Genomic DNA, 22,244 nt, shown 5'->3' with positions numbered 1-22,244 from the left:
ATTTCTAAGTAACTGTTTTTTCATAATAACTCTAGATCCAGAACCTATCCCTTCCACCCCCGACTGGTCAGTCTTGTCCTCTTCCGACTCCATCCCCATTCCTGGAAGCAGTGTCCACAGATCCAGCCTTCCTGCGGTACCAGCATCAGAATCAAAAGTGCTCAAGACTTTGGCTTCAGCATCTTCCCTCACTCATTTCACTTCAATGCTTTTGGGTCCAGCAGAGTCCAGGTGCCAGAAATTTGGTGTCAGGGCTCAGTCGTAGACTTATCCCTGAGACTTTGGAGCCATCATTACTTCTGAGATCTTTGTACTAGACAGCTCAATTCCGAGGTCCTGCTTGGGGCCTTCAGCCATTGCACTCGAGAGAGAGAGAGAGAGAGAGAGAGAGAGAGAGCTTCTGACCTTTCTAATTTAGTGGGCTCTTCTTTGTCTCCAGTGACTGAGTTGACTTTTGAAGCTGTGGAGAGGGCCTTGGCTGGACCAAGATGTCTGGTATGTTCACACATTTCAGATCTCCTATAAAGACTGTATCCTCTTTAGCCCATTCTGTTAGATGGGGCAGATGAATCCATTAGGCTTTGATACTACTAAACCCTAGAATCCCTCATCTGATTCCGATGTGCCTCCCTTGTGAGTCCCCATTTGCATTCCCTGGAAATAGGTTTGTAAAAGGAAGCATATTGACTCCTCTCCTGAGTCTGTCACTGAAGACACTGACTTAGATTAGGGAGAAGGCTCTCCAAGATCTCGTCTGAAGACATCTCCTTCAGAGAAATCCTGGAATTTATGAAACAGCATTGGGAACGGTTCTCTGAAGCTCCTCCTTCCGATAAATCAGTATTTCTTGAAACTTTTGGGTCCAACACTTCAGTGTCCTGTGTAGTTCCTCCTCAGTAACCATGGACACCTCTCTTCTTGGATGAGGGGGCATTTCGAAGGCAGAATAGTCCAAGGAGCATGGTTCCCACTGGAGGACAATCTTCACATCAGTGTCTTGGAGTTAAGAGCAGTCTTCCTTACATTGCAGGTACTTCAGGACCAAATACCCAAGGGTGTGATTGCCATACATTCAGACAACTTGTCAGTAGTTTGGTAAATCAGCAAACAGGGTGGAACCAGATCATACCCTCTTTGCCGAGAAGCCATGAGAATATGGCAGTTGGCGATATCTGTGAACCGCTTTCTAGTAGCAAGGCATATACTTGGGACATCCAACATCTTAGAGGACAAGCTGAGCAGAATTGATATTACTGCCTCGAGTAGTCTCTCAATGTGTCAGTGGTGACAAAGATCTTCAGCCACTGGGTCAGCCTTCCTGTGACCTCTTTTCTTCTCCTCTAAACAACAAATGCAGAAGTTAGTTTGCCCTCATCATCCACAGGGTCAGTCACCACGAGATGTTCTAGTCCATCCTTGGACCCCAGGTCTCCTTTACACCTTTCTCCCCATTTCTGCTATTCCCAAGTTCATTCAGAAAGCAATGGAGTGCAAGACCAAAGTAATCCTCATTGCCCCCTTTTGGCCTCAGCCGATATGGTTTTCAATTCTTTGGCCTCATTTAGTTCACCCACCATGGGTGCTAGATCCCTTTCTGGATTTCCTCACACACCCCTCCTGGATGGCACTACCAGACCTACAAGACCCTAAAGTTAACCTCTTGGTTTCTCCCGTTCTAACAACTGCCAGAGATGCCAGGCTTTCTTCCCCAGTAGTACGAATCATTTTGTCCTCTCAGAGGAAGTCTACAAAAAAGGCTTACAAGAGCAAATAGAAATGCTTTTCCATCTGAGTGTCCTAATGGTCTAGACCCTTTCTCAGCACTGGTTCCAAAAATCGTATAATTCCTTTTGGAATTTTTCATGTCTGGGTCAAGTTATTCGACAGTTAAGTTACAGTTGGCAGCTATTTCAAACTTCCATGTTGGTTTCAATAACACACTCATTGCTTCTCTCAAAATCTCTAAGGCGTTTTTAAGAGGTGCCTTCTTATTGAGACCTCCAGTTCGTGACCCAGTCCCTTCATGGAATGTCATCATTTTGTTACAATCCTTAACTCAGAAACCCTTTGAACCTGTGGCATCCATAGATATGAAATTTATGTCCTGGAAGGCTTTAATTTTGGTTGCCATTACCTATGCCAAATGAGCATCAGAACCTCAAGCAGTTTCTTGTAAGGTTTTTCTTAAAGACAATGCTGTTGAGAACAAAAGCTTACTTTCTTCCAAAAGTGGTTTCTGAATCAAATATAAATTAATAAATTGATCTACCAGTTTTCTTTTTCAATTTTTCCAATAAAGTAGAACATACACTGCATACATAAGATGTGCACAGGCAACTCAGATTTTACGTTCACCATACCATCAGACCAATTGTTTATTTCCTTCTTAAAGAAAAAGTTGGGTTAGTCTGTTTCTAAAGTTACACTTTTGAGATGGTTAGCTAATTACATTTCCTTTGTCTAAGATTTACTAGATATGCCTTTCCAACCAAAGCCTAAAGTGCATTCTTCAAGAGCAATGGCAACCTCTACTGATAAACTAGTTCCTATAAGTGCATATGTGCAGCAGCAACTTGGTCTTCAACTCATAGCTTTGTATATACTATAGATTGGATATGTAGTCCAGGATGCACACATCTTTTAGCTGTGCCGTACTCGAGTATCCTTCCTCGAGACTACCCAGGTACCAGTCGGGTGGTTTGGGAATCTGTCCCACACATTGAATCAGATGAAAAAAGACTACATCGGATGTGAAAGTTATGTATTCACCATAATGATAGATCCATGTTGTCTTCTTTTCATCTGGTTCAACTCCCCCTCTCTCCTTCCAGATTGACCCGGTACATCTAGAGATCAGTCTGATCTTTTCTGCTCTTTTATCCTTCTTGACACACGAGTATGCAAATATGGATCCCTATCAACTGATTGAGTTTTCAGAAACTCGAAATTCATATGGTCGAGACCATCTGAGTTTTTGAACATTTGAAGCTTTTGAATGGAGATTGTGGTACAGCCAGGATGGGGAAATTTACCTTTTTCTTCACTGTAGAGTGATCTCGGAGTTGGTATATATAATTTGCAGGGGGTGCAGGAGGGCTTGCCACCCTTGCATAAATGTAAAAAAAAAGTAGATTTTTGTGGGGGGTTTTTTTTGATGATCGTGTTTTTGGAAACTCTGTCATATTGTCTCGTCCATATGATTTTCGAGTTTCCGGAAACTCGTTCATCTAACATATATCTATATCTATCTATCTATATCTATATCTATATATCTATATCTATATATCTATATATATATATATATATATATATATATACACACACACACACACACACACACACGCACGTGTATGTGTGTGTAGGTATGTTTACATATAATAATAGCTTAGAGCCAGTCAGCAAACTCGATCTGAGGGAATTCAGACAGGTGAGGAGAATTGTGTGTAATGGAAGAGTCAGAGTTCTTGGATCCAAAGCTTTGGTACAAGCTGCTGAGATCGGATCCGACAACCCACATGTTGAACCAGCAGAAAAGAAGCCAACATGGATCTATTTTTATGGTGAGTACATAACTTTCATTTCTCCTCCCCTGCCATCTGGATGGATTGCTAATACTGTGTTGTACTTTAAAGGGAGGTGGGGGTGCTGCAATTCAGCAAGACAGCATAGATCTATCTTTATGGTGAGTACATAACTTTAATATGTCCTATTCCAATGTTGCAGTATTCTACTTGTGGGTTTTCCCTTCTTCCTCTCCAGTTTGTCCAGCCAGGTTTCCAAAGATTTTCAGTCCCTCTTGGTGTGTCAGACGTCTGACATGGCTGCAGGAACATGGGCCATAAAAGTGACTTCTGCAAGCACCAGCCCTCAGAACTTTTTAGCCGCCAGTCATATGCCAGGTGCTCCTGCTTCTCTCTGACGTCGGGTCGAAAACATTTCAGTTAAGTACCCTGTTGGGGATTCTTTCAGTTCTACCTTGTTGTTAATTATAGTCTGATGATGTCATTCGGTAAGGGCTAGTGCAAGTGCAGTTGGCAGATTCCCTACAAAGACACACATGACCAGTGTCTCTTTTGTTTAGGCAGGGAACATGACCACAAGAACTGTACTATTTGCCAGTTGTTTGTCCCTAAGACCTTATGCTGATGTTTGCAGACCTTACACTTGTATTTAGACAATCAGCGCTTGAAACAAATAGCGTTAGGGATGGAGGCCACACCCGATGCCCTGTCTGAACCTCCTAGGAAAGGGCCAAGTCCTTGCGGCCTACTTCATCTGCTGCTCCTCTGTCTGCAATACCTCAGTCTGTATCCGATGTCAGCTTGAGTGAGGATCTGGTATCTGCCGGCGTAGATAAAGTGGGTACTTATGAGGAAGTTGCTCAATCTCAAGCAGACGATACGTCCACAGAGGATTTACCAGCACCTGCATTAGATGCTGGGGGAGGGGACCAGCATTCACTCGGGGCCCATCGGACACTGCCTCCACCTTTCTGATGCCTGACCCTAGGCATATTCCTAGCCAGACTCTGGCAAAGCCTTTAAAAAAACAACAAAAGACAAGACACCTCACCCCAACCTCTGAAAGCATGCCGGATTGCCAGGCCTTCAGCCAGAGTTTGTTCAATGCCTTTATGGCCCTTAGGCCTTCTACAGAACCCTCGACCTCTGCTCCTCCCCTCCTTAGTCCCAGACCTCCAATGCAGGAAAGGAGGATAGATCAACCTGAAGAAGAGGAATTGTCCGATTCCTCTGAGGACTCTCTTTCTTGCTCCTCCCAGATCTCATCCCCCCCTGGGATATGGATCTCCTGAGGAGGGCTCTGTTGAACCTGATTCCCCTGTATAGGATCTTACCTTTGGGGAAACTATTAATGAAATGAGAGACCACTTTGTGGCAATTGTCGGATATGTCTGATGTACAAGGTTTTATGACCTTATTCAAATGGACTGTCCCAGTCCTTCTCCCATTTTTACTATTCAACCTGCATTCTTGGATGCTTTTGCCTCAGCCTCCATTAGCCCACACTGCCAACCTCCAGCTCCACGTAGAACAGAAAGACTCTATAAAATCCCTGTGATGGAGAAATTTCTCTAAGTGCCCTTCTGCTGATCCTGCCACTATATCCATCTCTACAGACAGGGCCTCCAAGCTCCTGCCTACCACTGCTATCCTCCCTGCTGATAAAGACAGCAAGACTATGGAGAGGTTGGGAAAGAAAATTTATACTTCTGCTACCCTCTCATTTAGAGCCACCAACTACTAAACTCATATGACCAAATACTCCTTAGCTCTGCTGGACAAAGCCACTAAAGATTAGATGACATCCCTGACTGTGCAGCCAAGGGCTCCTTGTCTTCACTGATAGCACTCATCTTTCAAGTGAATAGACACTTCTTGACATGCAGTTATGATGCAGCCGAAGTCTCAGCCAAGTCAGCTGCATCAGCTTCAGTACTAAGGAGGTATTCATGGCTGTGACTACAGCCTCTTCCTGATGACTTCAGGGCCAAACTCTTAGATGCACCTTTGGATCACTCAGCCCTTTCTGGTGCAAAAGTGGCTGACCTATTCAAATCTTTACAACAGAAAGGAAAAGAATTACAGGACCTAAAACATATCCTGGTCTCGCCTATTCACAAGTTCCAGAAGAACTACCCGGCAAAGACCCAGTTTATCAGGAAAACTTCCAGGCCTGCATCTCCCCAGTCTAGAAGACCCTCTAGAAGACAGCCTCCCCAGACTAGGTTTTCTCAGTCTTCCAGCCAAAGGTCCCCCCTTTCCTGATGGGACAGGTAGTGTCTGACTGCCTGCCAAAATTTCAATTCCTCCCCATCCATTCCCCTTTATGCCTGTCTCTGTCACTCTCTCCCTGTGTGGTCACTCATTACCACAGACAAATGGGTTCTGTCTGTCATACAGGATGGCTACTTCATGTCCTGGATCACCCCTCCATCAAGACTGGGCATACCATAGCCGCCCCCTCCCAGTCATCTACCCCTCCTCCATCAGGTTTTGCAAACCCTGCTACTACAGGGCACCATAGAACCAGTTCCTGCACAAGCAAAAAGAAAAGGATTCTACTCCAGAATCTTTTTGGTATCCCAAAAGAAGGGCCATGTAGGCCAATTTCTGATCTCTCACACCTAAACCTCTTCTTAAAAGTTCCTACTTTTAGGATGCTCACCCTACCTACTCTCTTTTCACTCATTCTTCCACGGGGTTTCATGGCATCCCTGGACATAAAGAATGCCTACCTTTCACATACCTATAAAGCCCAGCTTAAGGAAATACCTGAGATTCCTGACAGGCTCAACTCACTTTCAGTTCTGTGCCTTGCCCTTTGGACTTTCTACTGCCCCCAGGATATTTACAAAATGCTTGGCTCCAGTCATCACCTACTGCAAGGAAAAGGGAATTCAGTTATTCCCTTACCGAGTAGACCTCCTAATCCAGGCAAAAGACAAAGAAACGCTTCTCCACCACTCCAGGGACCTTCTGGCAATCCTACTGTCTCTAGGGTTCATGATCAACTTCCCAAAATCACACCTCAACCCCATGCAGGATATTGTCTTCCAGGTTGCAGGATCAGAACAGACATCATGAAGGCCTTTTTTCCAGCAGAAAAGGTGGCATCCCCCCAAAAAAAACTTCTTACTGCTCTACAATCAACAGAACTGACTGAAAGACAATTTCTGAGGCATCTAGGTTACATGGCAGCTACCATTCCCATGTTGCCCCGAGCAAGGATGCACATGAGGAAACTTCAGTGGTAGCTCCGTTCGGTGTGGAACCAACACTCCCACCCTCTTTAGAGTTCAGGATCCCGCTGCTCCCCTGCTTGCATCAGGAATTGAGATGGTGGGTGGCTCAGGTAGCTGAAAACCCAGGACTGCCTCTGCAAACACCCTCTCCCTCCCAGACCATGTACACAGATGCCTCAGACCTGGGCTGGGGAGCGACCCTGAGAAAAAGGAAAGTACAAGGTTTGTGGACAGGCAGACACAAACAAGATCGCATAAATGTGAGAGAAATGAAAGTCATCCTCCTAGCTCTACAGGTCTTCCAGCCTTACCTAGAGCAGCGCTCTCTAAAGATATTCACAGACAACTCCACAGTCCTATGGTATCTCAACAAACAGGGAGGGACCGAATCCTACCTTCTATGCAGTCTAGCTCTGCAGGCATGGGAACTGGCTACCTCACAAGGCATCACCCTTCAGGCAGCCTACATCCCATCCCTGCACAACTCCCAGGCAGATTACCTAACCAGAACCATTTCAAACAACCACGAATGGATGCTGCAAAGAGATGTTTTCCTGGCTATGGTTCACAGGTGAGGTATTCCACAAATAGACCTGTTCACCTCCTCCATAAACAGGCAGCTTCCCGGCTACTGCATCAGGACACCAGACCCCAAGGCATTAGCAACAGATGCCTTCTCAATAACATAGAAGGGGAAATTCCTGTATGCATTCCCCCCTTCCCATTTATACAAAGGGTCTTGCTGAAAATTCAGCAGGACTCTCCCAAAAGCTTGCTGGTGACTCCCTACTGGCCAAGACAGCACTGGTTCCCTCTTCTTCTTCACCTGTCCAAGGGCAATCACCACAAGTTACCCCCTTCAGTGGACCTTCTCACACAGAAAAAGGGGACTCAGATACACCCACAGTGGCAATCCATGCACCTCACCCTGTGGCTGATAGGATTCTGATCCCCTTCAGACACCTATATAACAAGGACGTGCTCACTGTCTTGCAAGAGGCCAGGAAGCCCAACACAAGGAAATCCTATCTCTCTAAATGGAAAATGTTTTCTATTTGGTGTCACAAAAGACAGTTGAACCCGCTGGAAAGCGATATGCCTCTTATCCTGTCATACCTGTGTGAACTCATGCAGGCAGGGTTGTCTTATTCATCTCTGAAGGCACATCTGTCTGCTTTCTCTGCCTGCCTCCCCCTGGACCCACCCCTGGCATCTAGACTCCCTTCCAAACGTTTCCTCAAAGGTGTATTGCTCATAAAACCACCCAGGAAACCGTCTCCCCCTCCCTGGGACCTTAACTATGTTCTAGAAAAACTCACTCTAGCCCCTTTTGAGCCAGCAAACAAGGCCATCTTAAAATTTTGCACATGAAAACTGTATTGCTGGTAGTGCTGACTTCCGCCAGAAGGGTTTCAGAATTGCAAGCTCATATGGCTACACCACCATTCCTTATCTTCCACCTGGACAGGGTGACCCTCAGGACAAACCTGTCATTCATTCCCAAAGTAGAGAATGACCTATCCTTGAATCAGCCCGTCCAGCCGCCCACCTTCTTCCGTTACCCACAGGGGGATAGTGAGAGTTTGTGCTACATTCCCTAGACATCCACAGACAACTTAGGTTTTATCTTCATAAAACCAAACCCTTTAGGAAATCAGACCAGCTGTTTGTCTCCTTCCACCCCAGGGCCTTGGGGAAAGCTGTGAGTAAACAGACCATTTCAGCATGGAACTCCCGGGCCATTTCCTTCTGCTACCTACACCATGGTAAGACTTTGAAGGGCAATGTCAAGGCCCACTCCACCAGAGCAATGGCCTCTTCTGGAGCCTTCTTTAAAGGGTTAGACACCAACACCATACTTGAGGCAGCCACTTGGTCCTCAGTTCACACCTTCACCAAACACTACATACTGGACAATATCTCCAGATCCAGAGCCAGGGGTGTGCTACATGGATTCCTGGAAACTACATCTAGGCCACCTCCCAATTCTAAGTGAGCTTTTGCACTCATCCACAAGTAGAATACTGCAGCATTGGAATAGAAGGACATAGGAAAGTTGTGTAAAATCTTACCATAACCATAGATGTCCTTCTCTTCCATGTTGCAGTATTCCTTCCCACCCACCTTCCCCACTTGTATGACTGCACTTGCTCTTCAGGGTGATTTTGGACAGGCTATGCCGTTACAGGACTGGCTCCGACTGGGGCTTTTACTATGTTCTGAGGGCTGGTGCATGCAGACGTCACTTTTATGCCCCGTGTTCCTGCAGCCACATCAGGCATCCGTCACACCAAGAGGGACTGAAAACCTGGCCAGACAAACTGGAGAGGAAGAAAGGTAAACCCACAAGTAGAATACTGCAACATGGAAGAGAAGGACAGCTATGGTTATGGTAAGATTTTACACAACTTTCCTTTCTCCTCCCACACCATGTGGATGGATTGTTAATGCTGTACTTTAAGGGGAGATGGGGGTACTGCAATTCTGAGTGTGTCTTCCTTTGGATGAGATACCTTGTAACTACGAACCTGTTGTCTGTTTGCAATCCATTCCCTATTGCAATAATTATCAGCTTACCAATTTTTTTTTTTTTTTTTTTTTAATGTAACATAGGCAATTTATTCTTCAAGGGCAGCAGCCACTGAATTTGTAGATGAAACACTGAAATAAAAAGTTTTCTAGTAGCAACACCTTCATTTTTTACAAATCTATTTAATGTGCAGTTATTCAGATGACTTTACGTTTGCAGAGATAGTGTATATTGACTGATAGTGGTGGATTGTAATGACAGAAGTTTGAGTGGCCTTTTACTGTTGAAATGTTCTGAAATGGGCAGTTTTGTCATTATTGGTTCCTATGTGATGTTTCATTGCTTACTGGAAAAATGTTCAAAACTACAAATTTAAAAGACACACTAACAAGTGGCGCTGTATCATACAAGGAATATAATTTAATACAACCAGGAAGGTGAATCAAGGAACACATGCGTATATGCATGATTCTAAATGTATGCAAGGGTCCTAGGGTTTGAAACAGCCCAAAGGTAAACTTAATCCTTCACAGGCCAAATGCATTTTCTTTGAATGTGTGTTTCAGTGAATGTGAGTTTCAAGAGCAGAGAAGTGTACTGTTAATGCTAAGTCTGTTTTCACTGTGAGACTGTATTGTTTGTTTAGCAAATGTCTAGCAGTGTTTGTGCTATAAAATTTGAAATAAAAGTTTTAAATTAAATCTAGATATCTAATTATTGTAGATGTAAAGAAGAAAATAGTATGCCCACCGAGAGGTTTGAACAGTGTTTATGGTAACTGAGGAGAAACAACCAAGTACTGGGACCCTGGAATGTCTGCGGGGGTGGGGTGGGTGCTGTAGTGTGGGGAGGGGGCCTCAATCCCAGTACCCTACCTAGAGTCCCAGTTAACCATGATCTGGCTCTGAGCACTGGCTGAGTTTTTAGTAGAATCTAGAATAAAAGCTGCTGTTAAAAAAGGGATAATTTCTAGGCTATATAAAATATTGCATGATAACTATAGGAATCAATCAGAGGAGGTTGGAAAGGATTGGGAAGAGAGACTGGATAATCAATACACAAAGAAACAATGGAAGGATGTATGTATGGCTTCCAAATACACAATAAAGTCTAGAAGATTTAGGATGTCTCCTTGGAAGTGTTTGCATATTCATTTTTAGACCCCAAGCAGACTCCAGAGCATTTTTCCTCGGGTAGATTGCAAATGTTGGAGGTGTGATGGAGAAGAAAGATGTAATTGGGAACATATTAATGAGTTTGCAGACTGCTCTGCCTGAAGTCCTTGGTAAGCAAATTGGTGTAATTAAAGATTTTATTTCAGCTGTGATACAGACTTGGAATTGCCTAGACATAGTAAGGCCTTGCTGAGTTTCATTCTGGTGGCTGCCAAAAAAAGCAATTACTAGAAAATGGAAATCAAAGTCTAAACCAACCATGCTAGAAGTAGTGAATATAGTAACAGAGATAAAAGAACTGGAAGTGGGATCTTTATAAAAGCGTAGGAGTAAATTACATAGAAAAAAATGGGGATTGTAGGAACAATACATTCAAAGCAATGTTTTGGTGGAGGAATGAGGTTTAGGGAATGCAGGAATTGAATAAGCTATGTATTGGTTGATGGACAGTGACTTGTATAGAAGATTATATGGGTTGTATAATGTATGCAAATGAAAATGTGTCTATATGTTTTTTTCTTGCTTAAAAAAATAGAATTATAGGAGTTACAAGGCAATTAATCTGTGAGGCCATTTCTTCCTTGCCTCACTTTTCAAGGAGGGCTAGGCCAGTCATACTAGGGATGAATTTATGAATACCCGTCCAGATTGTCTAGCACCTTTTTAATTGCAGACAGCATGTTACATTGTCTAGCTTGGATAGAAGAGTTTGTTCCAGAGAAAGGGGTAGGCATTGAGAAATCTGTCCATCTCCCTTCTTATTTATTTGTTGGAGTAGAATTAGATGTCTGGCCTAGTATTAGCTGGATTGTTTGATTTATGGAGTAATAAGAGATATGATGCAATTTTCATTCCTTCCTCAGCGTATGGGTCTCTGATCTGACTCAGCTGCTTTCCTCTAGATTCTTAGATCTAACTCAAGCTCCTCCCTTTACTCATAGTGCGCCTAACTACTGCATTACCTCTGATCTTGTTTGCTGCTCTAACAGTTCAATCGGGATTGCTGTTTCTCAAGCTCAGAGAAATAATTTCTTGAAAGTTTGTGAGTAATATCTTTAGAATTTTAATTTTCTTCACCTTTATATAACTTTATGTAGCCTTATTGTATTTTTTTTTATCCTTTCTTGCACATTTTTTAGATGTTAGTGTTACCATAGTTGGTATTAACTTCTTTTTTCTTTACCTTACTCGTTAAGGTATTCTCTTTACCATTGTTGTTAAAGTTACTTTTTCTGTTATCTTTTCTTTCCTTTTTTTTTAAAAAAAATATATATTCTTTTATATCTATATCTCCTCTTTTTCTAAGAGATAGGATTTTGTTATAGTTTATTACTATGGCTGAAAAGCCTACTGGTTTTAAGAAGTGCACTTCCTGTGGACATAAGATACCCAACTCTGATGCCCACAGGGAGGGTGTTTATTGTTTAGGGCCCACTAATCTAGACTCTCCATGTACAGTTTGTGCTGGTTTCAATGCCAGAGCCATTAGTGATAGGCATAGTAAACTAGTTTTGAAGGCCCTTCTCTCTGCTTCAGTGCCTTCTTCTTCATCTTCTATTTCAGGGTCTCAAACCCCCTCAAGAAAGTCTAAGTCTGTGGAGCCCAGGGCATAGGAAGTACTCTCCTGCCCAGTCTTCCAAAACAGGTCTTACATCAGAGCTACCAGCAAAAATTCCGAAGCTCTCAGATCTGACATCTACAGAACTGACACCTTCAGCCTGTAAGTCTCCTTGACTCTGAAGTCCTCATTTTTCCTCTGGAACCAGTTTCTCCAAGGATCAGCTCTCCCTTTTTAAAGGAGACCCCAAGAAAGCCATCTCGTCCTCCATCCACTTCCTCTTCTGTCAGGTCCTCCTGAAGTCTTTTCGAAGCAGATGTGGACAGAATGATGACAGAATTTCTCGGAGCACAGTTCCAGATGGGGGTTTTACCGGCTGTGTTGCTCATCGGATCTATGAGCCTTAAGCGAACCTCACATACTATCATTTCTCATTCTCCAGGCCAACATAGTGTTTCATAGCCCTCAGATCCAAGAGGTCCAGGAGCTGAAGTGTCTGATCCAAAGATGCCTTCTTCTTCTTCAACTCTGACTCTCTCCCTTACCCATTTGGTGCTGATCCCCCTTGAGCAAGACGAGTCTCGGAGTCGAAGCATTGCCATCACATCCAGTGGTATGATTTCGACTCTGAAGTATTTAGAGCAGTTGCTTCCCCTTGGAGCCTTGGTGCTGGTCAGCTCAGCTACAACTTCCCCCTCAGAGAGGAGGACTGGAGGGGACCTGGACTTGTCTGATCTGAGAGTTTTGGCTGTGATGAGGTTGGTTTTGGCTTCTCCCTGTCCTTCTGCCTTCAAGGTGATAGAGAGGGCTTTCTCCTAACTGAGAGCTGTTTTGACTCTTCCTTCCTTGAATACTATTCCTATTCTTTTTTTGGATCCTGTCTCTTAAGTCTCTTCATTCTACTCCACAGGGACAAGCCAGCCTGTAAGTGCTGCCAGGCAGTTCCCGTTAGGAAACTCCACACCTCTTCCGATACTTCTCCAAAGCACCCCACTGAAGATGTCCCACAGGAGATGATGTGCAAAAGGAGACACTTGATTCCCCTCAGGAATCTTTAACTGATGACACTAATTTTGATGAAGGAGAATGGTCCCACAGATCATCACCAGAAGAGATCTCCTTTGGAGACATTTTAGAAATCCTACGCCAAAAAGGTGATGGTACTCCAAAACCCCTTACCCAGAGGAGTCAATGTTCCTAAAAGCCCTTGGGTATGGCCCATCTACTTCTTGGGCTAGATGAGCTTATAGATCTTGTCTCCTGCCAGGCATGGAAGGAGCCTGATACCATGGAATATATTCCTCAGCGTCCAGACAAAATACTTGGTGGACCAAAAGATGGGCATTTTTGGAGTAAAGGAATCCCCATAGATGCCAATGGTCCATGTTGGGAGAGGAAGGGAAGGATTATACCTCGCAAGTGGCCACCCAATAATCTATATCAGATGTGTCCATGAGACTAATCTTTCATGCAGCTGAAGGTTTCTCATGGGCTGCGCGTTCAGGCATAACCAGCAGGAGACATGCCTGGATGAGATTGTATGATTTTTCAGACTCTTTTAAAGCATCATTCATCAGTGCTCCCTTTGATGGATTTTCTTTGTTTGTGCCTTCTGTTACAGACACTTTCCTGCAGTGAGCAAGGTGGAAGACTTTGTCTGCTGTGGGAATGCATTTTTCTACCCCACAGATACCTTTTTCCAGGAATAAATGCGGTGGTAAGAAGATGTTGTTCCCAAAATCTCAAGGACCTTTTCAAGACTCATGTGGAGCTTTTTATCCGAGAAACAGAGGGGGAAATAACAACAAAAGATACCACCTATGTGATAAAGGGGATCTTGGATAGATCCTTTCAGTGCTCCTGAATGTTTGCCCTACTGTTGCCCTTTGGAGGCTGTTGGGACACTTATCTTTGCACCCAGATGTCTGGACAGCCATCACAAAAGACTCATGGTTGCAAAATATCATATTCAGAGGATATTTCGTTTCCTTTTTACAAATTCCCTCACAGAAAAGAAAACATTTCCCTGATGTTCCACCCAATCAGTGGGAGTCAGCAACTCTACAGGTTCAAAAGCTGCTAGACCAAAGAATAATCCAAGAGGTCCCACCAGACCAAAGAGGAACCTGAAGTTACTCAAGGTTCTTTTTAGTGTCAAAAATAACAGGAGACCTGAGACCTATTTTGGATCTCAGTTATCTAAATCAGTTTGTAAAGAACTACAAGTTCCAGATAGTCACATTTCAGTCCATTTTGCCTCTTCTACAAAATGACAACCAGATATGCTCCATAGATCTTCAAGAGGTGCACTGTCACGTAAAAATGAACAGGCACTCTCGAAGATATTTGTGCTTCTGGCTGAGAGCCAGTCATTACCATTTCAGATCCCTGCCCTATGGTCTCACCACAGCCTCCAGGGTGTTTACCAAATCCATGGCAGTAGTAGCAGCTTATCTCAGACTGCACGGATTCAGAGTTTTTCCTTGTCTGGATGACTGGCTTCTCACTGCACCAACCAAGCATCTCCTAGAAGAAAACGGATTTCTTACTCCAATTATCTCAATGCCTGTGGATCACAGTAAATCTCTCCAAGTCCCATCTTCAACCAATCCAAGTCTTGGAGTTTATAGGGGCTCGCCTAGTCACTGTCAGTCATCTTGCTGTTTTACCACAAAGCAAGTTATTCTTACCTTGAACTTGCATGTCAAACAGATTCCGTTTCACCCCTCTCCTGTAGAAGAAATGGTTCTTCAAGCTTTAGGTTCGATGGCTGCAACAGTTGCTTTAATACCTACTCTTTGTCTTCACATGAGAACTTTCCAATGGACTCTTATCAGTACAATGCTCCATTCTTCGACAACCCTTGCAACATCTTATAAAACTGTTTCTAGTCTGCACAGACTCCCTACTGTGGTGGATACAGTCCTACAATGTGTGTCAGGGATGTTCTTTTATCTTTCCTCCCCCAAAGGCCACATGGACCACTGGTGCCTCCCAATTGGGGTGGGGTGGGGGGCATTTCTTAGGATGGACTGCTCAAGGCATGTGGTCCCCAGAAAAGACCAAATTGCATATGAATCTCTTAGAGACGAGAGTGCTGCCCTCAGTGTTCCAGGCCTTTCAGAACTCTCTTCCTCTTGGGAATGTTGCTCTCCAGACAGACAATATGTCAGTGGTAGGGTACATCATCAAACAAGATGGAACCAGATCTTATCCCCTTTAGTTTTGAACAGTGACAGTCTGGCAGTGGGTGATCTCCTCCAACTACTTTCTTGTAGCAATGCGCATATCGAGGAAATACAAAGTTCTAGCCGACAAGCTCAGCAGGACTATCCTGATGCCTCATGAGTGGTCTGTCAATCAAACAGTGGTGAAAATGATCTTTCAGAAATGGAGACAGCCTTGCTGTGACCTGTTTGCCTCTCACCTCAGCAACAAATGCAGCAGGTTTTTTGCCCTAATTCCCCCTCAGGGGAAGTCAGTAAGGGATACTCTAGTTCATGCTTGGCCCTCCAGTCTCCTATATATTCTTACCTTCCTTTGCCCCTTATTCCCAAATTTCTTCAGAAGGCTCTCCAGTTGAAGAGCATGTTAATCCTCATTGCTCCCTTCTGGCCTTGGCAAGTATGCTTCCTCTTCCTATGGTCTCCTCCACTATGTCTTCCTTGGATGCTGGACTCCATTCCAGATCTACTATCACATCCATCAGGGATGACTCATCCAGACATTACAGGCCTCAGATTGACCACATGGTTTCTCCAGTTACAGTGATGGCTAAACATTCCAGGCTTTCCTCACCTGTTTGCCAGATTTCATTTTAATTCCACAGAAACTCTTTACTTGAAAAAGGTATATGAGTAAATGGAAGACATTCTTCTTTTGGGCACAAGAAAGAGAGTGTGATTCTTTCACTGCTTCAGTCTCCACTGTTTTGGATTTTCTTGCTTCAATTTTCCAAAAGTGGTGCTGGTTTCTCCACCATATAGGTGACAATGTTTCCGCTCTGGCATCATCCAAGCTCTGTAAAGCTTTCCATAAAGGTTCCTTTTTGCTTAGACCTCCAGTAAAGGATACCACTCCACCTTGGGATCTTACCATTGTTACAGAGCTTGGTACAATCTTCCTTTGAGTCCTTGGTTAAGTCAGATCTCAAATCTCTTTCTCGGATGACAGTCTTTCTTGTGGCTATTACTTTTGTGAGCCAAGTTTCTGAACTCCAAGCACTTTCTTCAAAACTGCCTTATTTGATTTTAGCGTTACCTTACATACTAACCCCTCATTTCTACCCAAAATTGCCTCTGACACAAGCATCAATCAGGTTAGCAATCTGTCATTTTTTTCCCCCAAATTTTGACAAAAAAGGAGAGTACATGCTTCACCTTTTAGATGTGCATAGACAACTTTGTTTTTGTCTTCACAGGACAAAGGAATTTAGAAAAACTGACCAACTGTTTATTTCCTTTTCCAGTAATAAATTGGGAAACCCAGTATCCAGAGTTACCCTAGCCAAATAGATAACAGATTGCATTTCCTATGTTTACTCTTAAGTTTTAGCCTTGCTAAAACCTCCAGAAGCGCACTCAACTAGATCTATGGCCACATCATCTGCCTTCTGGGCCAGAGCTTCTATTGATGATGTTTGTGCAGATGGCACTTGGTCTAATGCTCATACATTTATTGCTCATTAGAAGTTGGATATCATTTCCAGAAATAGGGCTGCATTTGGTTTAGCGGTTGTCGGAAACATTCTTCCATGAGGGCCACCCTAGCTTATCATAGCTGGGGACTTGAGGAATGAGTGAAAATGACAACATCAGATATAAAGGTATGTATTCCAATCACTATGCATCCGTGTTGCCCATTTTCATTCTTCATCAACTTCCCTCATCTTTGCCTTTGGGAGTGACCTGTTGAAGTTTTTTTTAGGAACCATACTTCCTGTTTGAGCCCCTGTTATTTACCTATACTGTTTTCTTTATTATTATACTCTATATTGTAGATTGGTGTATAGTAACAGCAAACTTGATTTGAGGTAATGCAGCATTTAGGGGCATTATGGGTAAAGGGAGAAGCTCGAGAGTCAGATTCATGACTCTAGAGGAACACGGCCTTGTCGGATCTGAGGGTGGATCCAAGATGCATGTGTTGAGGAAGAATGAAAATGGACAACACAGATGCATAGTTACATAACTTAATTTTTTTGGACTACTGGATCCCCCATAGCCTAAGGCATAGATAGCTTGGGATAAATCTCTCTGCTTGAGGGCCACCATGCTGATTTGCTTTAAACCTCCTCATTCACTTGGATCTAGTAGAGACTGACAGTTTCATACATTTGTCCAGGTGCAAGACGAACTTGTTTGCATAGCTCTTTGCAATATTGACATTATGGATAATACTATTAAATTTGAATTTTGAGATTTCATCATAGAATTGCAGGAAATGTGTACATTTAAAGTTCTTCAGTTCTCTGATATTTGTTTCTGATGGTTTAGAGGTTTTGATGTTGAAGATTACTAGTTTGTGGTCAGACTTGACCAGTGAGGGGATGTCATGGTGATGGTGCATACAAATACTAAGTTTATGTTCAGGTCAAAAATATTCTGGTCTCTAGTAGAGTAATTAACAATCTGGTCCAGTGAGTTCTTTACAAATTTTAAGATTTTTTTTTTTTGAGCATATTGTATGTTAGTGGTGTAGGCCCCACATTTTATCACCAGGCAGTTAATATCACCTAGGATAACAGCATTCCTACTTATGGGAAGTTGATCAAGAAAATTTAAGAATGTTGTGTGATTTTCTAGAGTTATAGAGGGGATCATTTAGCAAGCTGTAATCTGATAGCTGATCTTATTCGGCATGATTTAAATCTCTGTAAGCTTTGCTTGTGGGCCTTTAGGTATCTCTCTCAAGGTAATTTAATATGTAACAAATATGGATACACCACCACAGTTTCAATCAGAATTTAAATTAGTGGTAAGCACAAAGCCCAGTTATTAATGGAGTGCTGTCTAAGCACTTAAACCAGATTTCTGTAAAAACACACACATGAATGTACTTAATATGCAGGAGGGCCTCCAAGGTACAACTATTTTTTTTGTTTAGGTTTCTAGCATTGATTATTGCCACCTTCATATTGTCCAGTGGTTGATTTGTTTTGGAAGTTAGGTTGGGATGTCCATCAGCACAATACGGGCAGTAAAAGCTTTCACCAGTAAGTGGAAGCCTTAGCATGAGAGATGCTACCTGTCTTTGGTGAAGCAAGTATTGTTATTGATATCTCATCCCGTGCTGAAACATACTTTATCTTCTTAGAATGACCAGGTATTTAGCCAGTTAAACCCAGTCATCTTTTCTTTATACCTTGGCATCATTTTTGGTTATGGGAGGACTTTACTCAGTACTAAGGTATTTCCTGCATTTGTGGCATGCATGGAAGCTTTTTCATTTCTTTGTCTACATCTCTCATGGTTTTGTGGGCCAGGTCAATTACCCCAAAATGGGCCACCACCATGTTGTACTGAATTTTGTGTGGTATAAGGATCCTCTGTGCCCTTCTAACTTCTGCAGTATTGACCCCTGAAAGACAGCTTACTCTTACTCTACTTTGTTCAGCCTTATAAGTGTAAAATTCATGTGCCTTACTATGGAGTTTATATATCATTAGTATATTAATATTTGTGTTTGAAGATCACTTTGTTGTAATTTTTCTAAGATGTGCTTTTTCTTGGTGTTCTCTATGTCCTTCAGTTGTGTTGTCACTAATCGGTGTTGCAGTGCTTAGTTTATGCTGGACCTTGCAACCTACTAGTCTATTGTGGCTTGGACAAGGATATTTTAACTGCCTCAGCAAATGATAATTTAGATAGACACAAGTGAAAGATGCAGTGAAAAGTCTAAGGAAGGATGTGTAAAGCCTGACCAAGTGTCAGAAAGATGACATCTAAGGTTGAGTGCAGCCAAATGCAAAGTACTACACCCAGGCTGCAACAGGCCTGGTGTATAGTATTAGCTTAGAAGAATGGACTGGGAATTTTGGACATTCCTGGAGCATAACGAGGGGACAGTGACAGCAGTGAATATTGGAAGGGGGGATAGACTTCAGAAACAAAGATGTACTGCATCCATTATGTTTGCCCTCTCTTAGGCCATACCTAGAATACTGTATGCAGTTTCACAAGGGCATGCTCAGAAAAAGACATCGGGCTTCTTGAAGGAGTCCAGAGAAGAGCCACAGGAAGGATGCATGGAATGAAGGGGAAAAGTAGAATCTATAGAAGCTGAAGCTGTTTTCACTAGAGATGAAAAGAGAAGGAAAGACACAATATTGGTGCACAATGTCACAACAGTGAGATGTGAAGGAATTGTCTTGAAAAGAAAGGACAGATCGGGAAGGAAGAGGACACAGATAGTAAATTTTAGGGAGCTAACTACTCCCTGTATTTGTGGAAGTACATCTTCAGAGAGTACTCCGGACCCATGGAATAGACTGCCAGAATTGATGCAGAGAAAGAATACATGGTGACCTTCAGAAGAATATGATATAGGTGGCAAAAGTTTACAAACAAAAGTATGGATAGAGAGGATGTAGCAAGTTAGATGTACTAAAAGGGCAGACTAGACAGGCTTATTGTGATGTCCTGCTATCAGGGATAAGTAACCCCTCCCAGGACGCATTATCTCCTCCAAGGTGCTAGGATATCAGTGCTACTTGGGTGTGCATGTGAGGGAGGTGAAGAGGGCCTTCATTCAAAAAGTTTTCTGCCAGTCATAGTTCAGTGAAACCAATTCAGTAAATCATAGTGATCTGGATTGTTTCTGATGTTTGGAGGGACCCCTTGTAGCAGGCCTGTCCAACCTTTTCTGTAACCTTGTTATGTTTTATGCATTATCTTGTGTTGTGGTATTTTTGCTCTCTTCACCTAGCATTTTGCTATTTAAGAGAAATAACTAAAAGGAATAAAGGAACCTGTTTCAATTATACTGGTGACTTGGGTAAGAAGTGTGTTGTCTAAAGCCATATTGGTAGACCTGCAACTTCTGGTACTCTGTAGGCCATGGGATGTTACTACTTAGTGTGGCAGTTGCTGTGAAGTTTCTTTCCTCTGTTATGGTAAATAAATAAAAATGAATTTAACTTAGTTTCCCCTAGTTTTGTTTTGGAATCTAGTTTATAAAGGACTGATTGAGTTTATGTTGGAGTGACTGAGCTGACTTAGTCAGGTTAATGCTGATTGCAAAATATTACTCAGCCCCAAATACTTGTTATGAGATAAAATCCAGGCTGATCTAAAGAGACTGTGTCCAGTAAAATATAAATGCATAACCTTACACAAACATGTTTAGCTGGTTCTTCTGATCTATAATTTTAAAGACTGAGAAGTAGGTTCTAAAACATCTCTTCTTAAAAAACTAAAACCCACTAAGCTAGCAGCTGACCTTCTCCCAGCTGAGTTTCTGCAAAAAGCAGCTGAGGCCATTTCCTATCCCGTCTCCATAATCATAAACCGTACCTTGTCAGAAGCCTTCATCCCCTCCATATGGAAAATGTCCCACATTATTCCTCTCCATAAAGGTGGTAGCTCACTAGAGCTAACCAACTACAGACCTATAGCTATACTCTCACCCCTGGCCAAAATTATGGAAAAGTGTGTCCACAAACAACTGATGGAACACCTCACCAAAAATAAAATTCTAGCCAACTCCCAACATGGCTTCAGGCCAAATCACAGTACCACATCAGCCCTACTATCCTTTTCTAATACCATCAATAACTTCAGAAACAATAATAAACTATCATCTGCTCTTTTCTTAGACCTCACCAAGGCCTTTGATATGGTGAACTACATTCAACTCCTCCATACATTAAAAAAACTATCACTCAGCATTTCCACGCTGAAATGGTTCCAATCCTACCTGTCCAATAGGCAACAGGCTGTTCTATGGCAGGACAAATTATCCACATGCCTACCTGTTACACTTGGAGTTCCCCAAGGATCTATTATTGGCCCTCTTCTCTTCACCATCTTTGTTAATGACCTGCCCACAATCACCCCCCCATGCCACATGCATTTAATATGCAGATGATTCGACTATCATCAGCACTGCCTCCAACCTGGCAGACCTCACTGCTTCAACCCAAGACACTTTCAACCTAATAGAAAAATGGTTCTCAAGTCGTCAACTAGTTCTCAACCCCAACAAAACAAAACTACTTACTTTCTCACCCACTAACAAGACTCTTCCCCCCACCTTCTCTATTACATCCTCCAATGGAATCACTATATCACCAGAAGCTCACACAAAGCTATTAGGTGTTACCATTGATAACTCCCTTAAATTTGACACCCATTTCAATCTAACCATCAAAACCGTCAATAAAAAGCTTGGCTCTCTCTATAAAGTAAAACACTTTCTCACTTCTCACGCTAAAATTACAATTGCCAGCACACACCTACTATCAACTCTTTTCTATGCCTCCCTCCTTTTTACAAACCTAAACAAGACAACCCTTAACAAACTTGCTTCTTGTTACAATCACATAGCTAGATTTGCCACAAATTCCACCTTTAGAACGCACCACTGCACTAACTTGAAGCAACTAGGGTGGTTAGAGTTTTCCAGCCAACTCCATTTCAACCAACTTAAAACGGCTCACCAGATACTGTATCACCCAGAGAAAACACCAGCTCTGAAAAACATCATTCACCCCTATATTAACCTGCAATCTTTACGCTCCTCCAATAAGATCTTAGCTCAGACTACCAAAGCCAATAATTCTGCTGGGGATTCTCTATTCTCAAACTTTGTAGGTAAAATGTGGAACTCCCTACCGACCATGCTCACCTCAGAACCTTCACTCCTACAATTAAAAAAAAAGCTTAAACCCCATCTCAATACTCTCTGGCAATGTCCCTGTTCCAAACCTGATTAACCACTATCATTTACCCTTCTCTTACCTCACTATCCTTAACCGCTTTTTAACAAGGCGCCTCACCTTTGTAACTGACCTATGTTTTTTTTATATGCTGCTGTTATTTTTTTCCCAAGATGTGATGTATCTTTATATTGTATTTAGAACTCAACTATCTTCCTTTTTTGCATTAACAATGTTCATATGTCTGTTATGTACCTGGAGCTTTTCTCCCCAGGCCTCCGCTGAAAATGGACATGTATCCAGTCGGACTCTCCCGGTTAACAAATGTAAAATAAATAAAA

The 22,244-nt window shown here is 42.7% G+C and overlaps 1 protein-coding gene across 4 annotated transcripts in view; it reads left to right on the top strand.

Moving 5' to 3' along the window:
• The window catches only part of SCN8A (sodium voltage-gated channel alpha subunit 8), a 1,580,263-nt gene that overhangs the window by 762,093 nt on the left and 795,926 nt on the right, over window positions 1-22,244 (top strand). The gene's annotated exons all lie outside the window — the stretch shown is intronic.

This window comes from Protopterus annectens, chromosome 9.part0 (assembly GCF_019279795.1).
Source record: "Protopterus annectens isolate FY-2018-M chromosome 9.part0, PAN1.0, whole genome shotgun sequence".
NCBI lineage: Eukaryota > Metazoa > Chordata > Ceratodontiformes > Protopteridae > Protopterus > Protopterus annectens.
This window is presented reverse-complemented; position numbering and strand designations above follow the sequence as displayed.